We start from the raw sequence: 10,361 nt of genomic DNA on the forward strand, positions 1-10,361 counted from the left end.
TTGAAATCATGAGTCAATTGAAGCTAGACCTACATCGAAAACCGGCTCGAGACTGGTAGGTCTTGGGTTCGAATCTCGCAAGTGCGGGATCGTGGATGCGCACTGCTGAGGAGTCCCATAATAGAACGAAACGGCCGTCCAGTGCTTCCAGGTTTTCGATGGTGGTCTAGCTTCAATTGACTCATGATTTCAACTGTGAAAATATTTAAATTATGATTATATTTAAAGAATAGTTGATTCAATCAAAAATAGTCTTAATAAATTAGTTTATCAATATACAATCAATACCATTAACTTAAGTGAATTTTTTATTCCTTTCTCACTATTCTTAATTCCCCTTCTAACTGTAAATTCCAATCTAGAATCATATACTTAAAGAGCAATGATACACAAAAGCCGTATAAGCAGTCTTGAGTACTTATTAGTCCTGCTATCAGCCTAGTTCAGACAGTTAAGTCCAGAACATTAATAACAGCCTCTGCAATATGAATCATTACTCACAAACATACTGGGTTTATATACCAAACAAACTGACTACATCGTACCAATGAAATAGAATATAACATTTGTACAAGATTTAGCCAAATGTGGCTGTGAATAGAGGGAACAGTAATTAATGGACTGGGGTTAACTCAAGAATGAAAATCGTATAATAATAGTTAATAGGTCAAAATAAAGCTTATGATAAGAGGAACACGAATACGAATAGTTAAGTTACTCAACACTTATACAATAGGAAATATACATATCACATTGGTCCATAAATAGTCTTCAAAAGTTATCATTCATAATTCTCTACGGGATATAAGAGTTTATAAAAATGAAACAAAACATAGAAACCAAATATGAAGTGTGCTTTTCACTTGGTTGTTACGGAGAAAGTAGAGAATATGAGGGAACATGTTTCGAAAACAATTTACAGAGTAAGAAAAAGGTGTCAAGATTATCGTAAACTAAGGGACTGAACATAGAGCTCTTAGATACAGTGATCAGGCTTGAACTGATAAGTTGTCAAATCCTCCGTTACCCTAAAGTTTTTCTATATCCAGACAGGTTCATCTTACTTGATGAATAAATTCGAATGAAAACTCTGATGAAAATAAATAACTAAAGTTGATTTTATTTTCAACAATCGAAATATTGTTCAGTTTGGATTCACATTTCTATAATCATCCTGGATAGTGTTTCTATATGAGTATGGAAAGGGCACACTTTGCGCAATCAATAGAACATGCACAACAGGAACAAGTAAACTGGTAGATATACATTGAGATGGTTGAAAACGGTATCTTATTCTTAAGACATCTTAGAAACAGGGATTTGTTGGAACATAAGTTTGAGAACTTCTGCAATTCTCATATATAAGCATACACATCGCGTAGCCTGAGCCGTAAAGTGAGCCCCGAATATAGAACCAAGGTTGATGAGATACAACAGAGTGAGTGATTGGTTCGATCTCTGAGATCGTCTAAGTTGGTTAGCAGGGTTGCCCCACCATCCAGCAGTGTTACAAGGAGGCCTGAGTTGGATTTCGCTGCCATGTGGCCCACGATCGGTTATACTATGTTTTGATTATTAGAGATCGTGTGCGGGAAAACTCTGCTGAAATAATTTGACTAACACTAAGGATAAGTAAAGGGTAATACCGGTCACTACTCAGTTCTATTTGAGATCAGTCACGACACGAATAGCTTACTAATAATTTCTTAGACTGTAAATCTGGGTGATGAGTATCAGCAAGCATGAAGTGTATACCCGTTATTTCCTACCGTTTACCTCAAACCGTATTGCATTTCACTATCCACCACAGTCGGATTATTGTCTTCCATAATCCCTGAAATATCATTCTTAGGTAAAAACAGAGGAATATGTCTCAATTGTCAATTTAAATGGTTATATTTCCGTTATCTTATGACACCAGCGACTTGGTTATGTATAATGAGCAAACAATAAATCACTAGTGCGTCCTAATGTGTTACGGTTCATTCAAGTTCAAACTAAAAGTCAACGTAAAATGAGTTTAGGAATAATCAGTACCTTGTGATTCAGTATTTTGACAACAAGAACCTAATATTTATTAGCAGGTCTTTATTATTAGTAACTTTGATTCGTATATACTTGTATGTAGTTTTCATACAGTATTTTGTGTTTCACCCAATCAACAGAAAAGCTAATTGTAATTCATCATTTTGAGAAATCTCAGCTCAAACTGTCAGTCCTTCACTAAGTCACATTTACTAGTCTTCAAAGAAGCAACCATTTGATTGAATGTTACACGAACATGTCAACCGCTTATTAGTCAATCTATTGTTGTAACCCCTCGATATTTGAACTCAAATAATACATGGATTTGTGGAGGACCACATGTATTCTAGTACATTTTGATTAACTCATTATTCAATTTAGAATAAACTTACCTACTAACATTTCATTATACCATGTATACCTATATCAGTATGAATGAAATATCAAGTTATCCCATCAATATATATGCAATTTATACATAACCCATATGAAAGATTAATTATGATAACATGGTAGATTCAACTTTTACTTTTTTTGTTTTCGGAGAAGATCAATTAAATACCTCTTGTAGAGGTTAAAGAAACACAGTAAGGTGAAAACAATTTACAGACCACAATTATGAGAAATAATCGTCAACCTAACAGATATGAAGGTGAAATTCAAAAAAAAAACAATCAAGATAATGATGATAATCATTATGAAAAAAAAATTTGAAGACGATAATAACAGTTGATGATTCAGGTTTTCCTTCTTCACTTCTCTTCACCCTTCTCCAATTTTCTTCTCTTTTTAAATATCATCATTTAATTGTTATGATCTCCCCCCCCCGAGGAAACTTCTATATTCCTTCTTTATATCATTCAATAGAGACAATTATCTCTCATATTATGTAGCGTAATAAATAACATTCGACTGAGAAAGGTTATTATTCTTATGAAATTTCTTATTGAGCTCTTCCTTTATTTCATGCAGTTAGTTCCCTTTATGAATTTAAATAAAGCCAGAACAAGTATTGATGCAGAATAATATGAATTCATTATATTTTGTGGTTTCTCATCAGCTGCTTACAACCAAATATGTATTAGAATTTGAGCATTGGGATAATAAATAGTATTGAGGTAAGATGGTGGTTGGAGGTGGTCAACAGGAAACCCTGGACACAGGTTTCGTGCTACTTGGCACTCGTCAGCAAGGTGTACCTGTAATCTTGAGGGAACTGATCGATAGCATTCGATCAGCACTAAGAAGGACTTGACATGCATGACATTGGTCACCACCCAGTGATCAATCAATTGTGGTAATAAATAGTGTAGAACAATTGACATAATTGAATGTAAAGGATTGGAATAACAAAAGGTTATCAATGATAACCATATATATATATATGCAAGGAAAGGTCAGAGGTTATTAGGTATTAGAATGAAGGAAGCATAAAGCGTGGGTGGCGTAATAGTTGAGTGGAGTTCAAAGACAGATAAGATTAAATGTATGATAATTTTAGAGGTAATGTAGGAGTAATGGAATTAAAAACAATTAGGGTGGGTTACGTAATAATTGAATAGAATTTGGAGAGTTCATATAATTAAGAAAGACAAGTGAGCAGAAATGTGTGAGAGAAAAAATTGGGTAAGAGAAGAGGAATATAATACAAACTAAATATTAACCAAAATAAAACTAATATCAAAAAATAAAACAAAAAAACGGATTACCAGGGTAGTAATAAGTTGATTACTGTCTCTTTTTGAGTACATAGATCCGGTTTTAGTTTTTTTATCGCGATCGCTTCAGCAAACCGCAGAACTTCTTTGTCTGCTAATAATTTTGAAAGCATGAGAAATGTCAATGGTGTGCCCGGTGTCGAGTAATTGCCGAGCTATTGCACTGTTGAGAGTCCTTGTCTCTCTCAGCCTCAGTTTCTTAGGAACATGCTCAGAAATACGAACATGTACTCTTCCTTCATTTATCAACAGAATGCGTGGAAATAAATTATGAGTAGTTGTATCGAAATTTTTACTTTTCAATAACAAAATTATAATATAATATCATTGAGGAACTAGATAACCTAAATTAATCATGTAGATTAGTGTTTACAATTAACGAATTCATCTATCATTATAGAATGAATGAAATGTGACTAGTAATGTTGTAGTATGTGCTACTGATGCCGACAGATATAAGTAGTATGTATCATCAATTGAAAGTGAAATACCTGGAGGCAGAAGGTTAAGAAGATCAAGGAAAAGAGAACAAAAATGGTTGGTGGCTGGCAGTGGAATTCAGTTCGTGCATTTCATCCTATTTGGGACCCGTCAGATGGACGTACCTTCATCCCATATTTAATGTTCATCTGAAATGCAGGCACACCTAGCTGACGAGTCCTAAATAGGACTAAATGCGAGACACCATCATCTTTGCTTATAATGCTTGTGAATTAAGAAAATATAGCGGCGATCCTTACAGGATGCACATATCCCAATAAGAGGCTGATCGATTGCAGTCCTAAACATCAATGGAAAGTATTTTCATAGTTGAAATGATGAGTCAATTGAAGCTAGACAACCATGGAAAACCTGGAAGCTCTGGACGGCCGTTTCGCCTTATTATGGGACACATGATTTCAACTATGAAAATACTGAAATATCCACATAAACCCCTTCTGATCAATGGAAAGATTGAAACAAACCATACCAAGTGAATGTAGTCAGTTATTATTACCCTTAAGCAAGTTTTCTTGGTTATTATCCAGTTTTATTATTATGACCTTTATATTTGTCGTTTTTCTTCATATCTATCTAGTGGACAATTATCTTTCATAATTTAGACCCGTTAATTATTTCCATTCTTATATTCTTCTCATACCCCGTGATTATTGAGTAACGTCGTTTGATAATAAGAGTCTCAAATCACTTTATGATGCAATCTTTTCTATCCTTCTATAGACTTATAATTTTCTATATAACCATAAAAACGAATGTATAGCTTAAGTAAATGAAAAGAAAAATTTCTTCGATGAATTCTCTTTATTTTAATCTAATGACACAATGGGTTATTGTAATTATCTGAAGAGTATATAGTGTATATATAGTTGGGATCATCAGTCAATTGAGGCTAGACCACTATGGAAAACCTGGAAGCACTGTTTGACGGCCGTTTTGGGCGAGACTAAAGAACATGGACGAGCCAATCAGAAGCTTTCGCGGGTTTTCAAGGTCACGGCGGTAATTTCGGAACATGATGCTTACGTACGATCGCTTTACAGCGGATTTTCGAGAAGACGTGATAATTGAGCGACTACAAGAAAAGGGATTATTAAGAAGCTCCTATACTTGTGACTGCGGTAGTCAAATGACCATTGTACGGTGTGCAGACTATCGTGATGATATTATCTTTCGATGTCCTTCATGTTGGAAGAAGAAATCAGCTCGAACAGGGACTTTTTTTGCTCGGTCAAAATTAAGGTTGAGACAAATTATGCTCCTTGTTGCGAATTGGATAATAAAAGCACCGGTAACACTAGCTGCCACCTTTGCCGATGTAAGCGAAGTTTCGGCAGTTCAATGGTATGAGTTTTGCCGAGATATTTGTGCAACAAAACTGACAAGCGTACAGCAATTGTATGAAGTGGGGAACATTGTTGAAATAAACGAAACGGTTGTAAGGAAACGCAAATACAACCGTGGCCGTTGTATCAAAGAAGATTGGGTAAGTACCTCTTCCATAAATATACCTCACAGGTCCTTGGAATATATGATAGATCATTACAGAAAGGACACTTCCAAAGAGTCAGGAACCGGCAGGCACCAACAATCATACCGATTATACAGCAATATGTGCTGCCGGGCACTACTGTTTATACAGATGATTGGAGAGCGTACAGGTGTCTAGGTAGACTGGAATATGTGCATGAAGTCGTTATACATAAGCGCCATTTCGTTGACCCTACTACTGGGGTGCACACTAACAACATAGAAGCTATGTGGTCAAGACTGAAAGAGTTTTTGAGACCCTATCATGGCTCCAGAGGCAGACTACTGTGGAGCCATATGGATGAATTCATTTACCGCATGTAATATGATTTTAGAACTTCTGAACCTATATCCAACCTTGATAAGTTTTTAACTCATGTAAAAGAACAGTATCCACTTTAATTCTTTGGTTTTGTATAATAAATGTTTACTATACACTAACTGTCTTCTGATTGGCTAATATTTCTCAAGGTCATCTAAGATTCGTTCAAAGGTCGTCCATGTTCTTTAGTCTCGCCCGCAGAGGCTGTTATTGGTGTTCTGGACTTAACTCGCTAGGCTAGGCAGAAAACAGGACCGATAAGTACTCTAGACTGCTCGCAGGGGTTTCATGCGTCATTGGTTCGATCAATAAATCGCTGCTCTCTAAATGGCCGTATTATTACGTTTATACATCCACATGGCATCCCGGCTACAAGTTATAACATTACTGAAAGAAGCATCCAACGTAACTTTGTAATAAGATAAATAACATTGTTTAATAAATAAACAAATTTTTTAAATCAGAAGGGGTTTTGTGGAGAATTTAGTATTTTCATAGTTGAAATCATGAGTCAATTGAAGCTAGACCACCAAGAAAAACCTAGAAGCACTGTTTGACGACCGTTTCGTCCTATTATGGGACTCCTCAGCAGTGCGCATCCACGATCCCGCACTCGCGAGATTTAAATGACGAATAAAGAGAAAAATTATCTATGAATACAATTTTACAGCTTAAGTAAATGAATTCATCGTAAGAAAAAATTTTCTTCGCCAAATTGTCTTCTTTATTCAATCATAATTCTTTTTGGAAACAATGTAATTCTTTAATAATGATGTTAGATTTTAAATTAAAGGTTGAATTTTCACTAAGATACAACTTGAATAGTTTGTTCAATACAAGAGTTAGTTGGTAGGTCATCAACGTTAATGATCTATGTTCAATTATTGGAGGCCTACTCGAGTTAGACGGGAACGGTGTAACGAACAAGCTAACTTCGATATCACACATCGCGGTCAGCATATAACGTGGATTACCCCATTCGACGTATTTGAAGACTGTATAACACAAAGAGCACGATTACGTAAATATATTAGTAAGAATGAGTACAGAGATTTTAATGAGACCACCACCGCATTAGCCAGTCCATGGCGTATGGTTAACTGATGCGTGTTTTGTTGTCCTTGACTTTGACAGGGATCGATGATCTGTCTGATATTCAATGACCCAACTCCCGGATTATTTGGCTAGCGCTTGGTGACATTTCACTGCCTCTACAAGTTCAAGTTGATATTGATTAAAACAACTCACTTAATGATATGTTTTGAATCAACTTGTATATTCATGTATATTTTTTTCAAATGAATGTTTGTATTTTTTGTCCTAGATACATTAAATGATAAGATAAAGAGGGTGAGACTATAATTTATAGACAACCTTTGAGTGATGCTACAATAATCTTCAAAGTGCTCACCTAATAATTAGGACCGAATGGAGGTTATAAACTAGTGTGAGGAATTAGAATTATGATTTACAGCTAAAATGCCAAAACGTTATTTGGTCGAGTGGATGAATGAATTTCACGCCAAAATCCAAGACCCGTCATCTTATATCTGATTGGTTCGTCCATAAGTTAAAGTCTCGCCAATATACAGTATATATAATGTACTGAGTATCTACAAAGATAATTCAGTATATAAAATAATTCTAATGTGATTAAACTGATTTTCTGCTTGATGATTTCATTAATAGTAAACATTAACTGTATTCGTTCATTAGGTTTGTTATAAAAAACTATCTGAATAATTTGGTAACCTTAAAAACCATGAGTCAATTGAAGCTAGACCACCAAGAAAAACCTAGAAGCACTGTTTGACGACCGTTTCGTCCTATTATGGGACTCCTCAGCAGTGCGCATCCACGATCCCGCACTCGCGAGATTCGAACCCAGGACCTTCCAGTCCCATAATAGGACGAAACGGCCGTCCAGTGTTTCCAGGTTTTTGATGTTGGTCTAGCTTCAATTGACTTATGATTTCAACTGCAAATACTAAATTCTCCACAAAAACCCCTTCTAACCTTAAAAACATCTATAGCTCTTTTCTGTTTTAAAAAAAGCAGGATACTAATAGTCTTGTATCAGACTAATCATGGAGAACATGGTGATCTGTTACTAATTCTTTTACGTCTTTTTTGGAGTATAAAAACTCTTCATACTTTAAACATCTAACTCATCATAGCTAGATCACTATTAAAAACCAGGAGGAACTGGACAGGTATTCCGTCCTAACAGGGGACCCTCTAGGGGTGCCCATTCACAACCCTACTACAGAAGATGACAACTAGGACGTTTGGTTTCGCATGCGAATATTTAACCTCCATACCACTGAGACCATAGCGTGCATGTTCAACTTCTATCAGTTTATGACATTAAATGAATATCTCCGATTGTCTGTTTTGAATAACTGCCTCACACTCACGATGATCGAATTATACTGGTCATGGTTTCTCACCAGAACACCAGGAACAGTAACTAAAAGTGCTTTCTGATTCTGAATAACGGTCTAGCTAAGGTCAGTTGATGATTTAAACTCCAAAAATTTCACATCCTCTATAAAGCCCTATACTGATCATTAGAGATCTCTTTCATTAAGGTCTATTTTTGAAATATCAAGATCATAGACAATTTTTCTTTGATGTGCAATATGCGCGACTGTAATTATGTTTAAAATATAATTTTAGTCCCATGAATTTTTATGCTTTTGTTTTTGACTATACATTATCAAGGTGTATAATCATGGGTCTTGTCCGGTCCTGTCCAATGGATCCAGTGTTAACTGACTACAACATTATTAGGAACTTTCATTGTCCAATAAGTGAAAAAATAGAACAATTCTCTTGATTGATGTTTCTACTCAAATGATTTTGATTCTGTTTTATGTAAAAATGGTTCTGCTATGAGATGTAAGTTATAAATTTTAAAATTTTTCTGAATGACTAAACGTTTACCTTGTGTATTGATATTATAGCATGTAGATCTATGATCAAACACTATTCAACTTTTCCAAAACTAATTGGATTCTACAATGGTCATACAGAAGCTCTAAAATGTTCATTTGTTCTGACCTTAATTTCTTGAGATGTCTATCTGATAAGTCTTCTAATTGAACGCTAGATTTGATTTCTTAAGCTTTCTAGTAACCCCCAGGCTAAATCTACACAGAGACTTGAACACTAGAAAAAAGCGCTTATGTACAGAAAATCTAGGTTATTTATAGTATTTTAGATAGCCTTGGGCTTCAAGAAATCTCTGGAACGTTACTAAACATAGTGGCCGTATAAGTAACCACCCAATCAGAAACGCGACAAGTAACTATTTACTTTTCTAGATGTTTCTGGCAAAACTTCTATTGAACACTGATTGAATAAGATGTTTCTCAGCGTTTTCAGAGTGTTTTTGGCTTTTTTTCGAGGAATTTTCTGGATCTCCCCAACATTGTCACTATTTGAAACCTTTTTTCATGCAGATGCAATGGGATTTTGAATTCTCCAATATATATTTTATTTTATTTGGACTAGGTTGCTGCATAGTGTCTCTAATTTTGTAATGAAAATCTTGTTGTTATACTCTAAAGGTTCATTTATGTACAGAAAATATAGGGTTTTTATAGTATTTTAGAAGTCTTCGAGTTCTCCTGAAAATTCCGGAATACTATTAAACATAGTAGCAGTGTAATAATCAGCCAATCAGAAAATCTACATATGACTTTTCACTTTCGTGATGTTTCTAGCAAAACTTCTAATCAAACGCTGATTGGATAAAATGCCTTTTAATGTTTCCTGAGCTTGTCATGTCTATTGTGAAAAATTTTTGTGGATTACCCCAATATAGTTTACATTTCCTTGTTTGATTCCAGTAATTCATGCTATTTTTTAAATCATTAATAAATTTCAGGTAATAATAATAATAAAATTAATTGTAAGCAGAGATGGATAGTGGCTAGCAGTGGAATCCAGGATGCGCGTTTCGTCCTCTTTGGGACTTGTCAACTGGATGTATATTCATCTCAGAGTTGATGTTCACTCTGGGACTCGAACCCTGTACCGTTCGTTTCAAACACCATCGTATTTTCCACTCAGCTACTGAGTCCTGATAGCCACTTGGTTGTGCAATGGGATGAATAACGCAATGGCGTTGGAAGCGAACAGTACTAGCTTCGAGTCCGAGAGTGGACATCAAATCTGACAGGCAGGTGCATTCAGCTGACGAGTCCCAAATAGGACGAAACGCGCGTCCTAGATTCCACTGCTAATCACTATCCATATTTGCT

Source organism: Schistosoma mansoni, assembly GCF_000237925.1.
Source record: "Schistosoma mansoni, WGS project CABG00000000 data, supercontig 0062, strain Puerto Rico, whole genome shotgun sequence".
Lineage (NCBI taxonomy): Eukaryota > Metazoa > Platyhelminthes > Trematoda > Strigeidida > Schistosomatidae > Schistosoma > Schistosoma mansoni.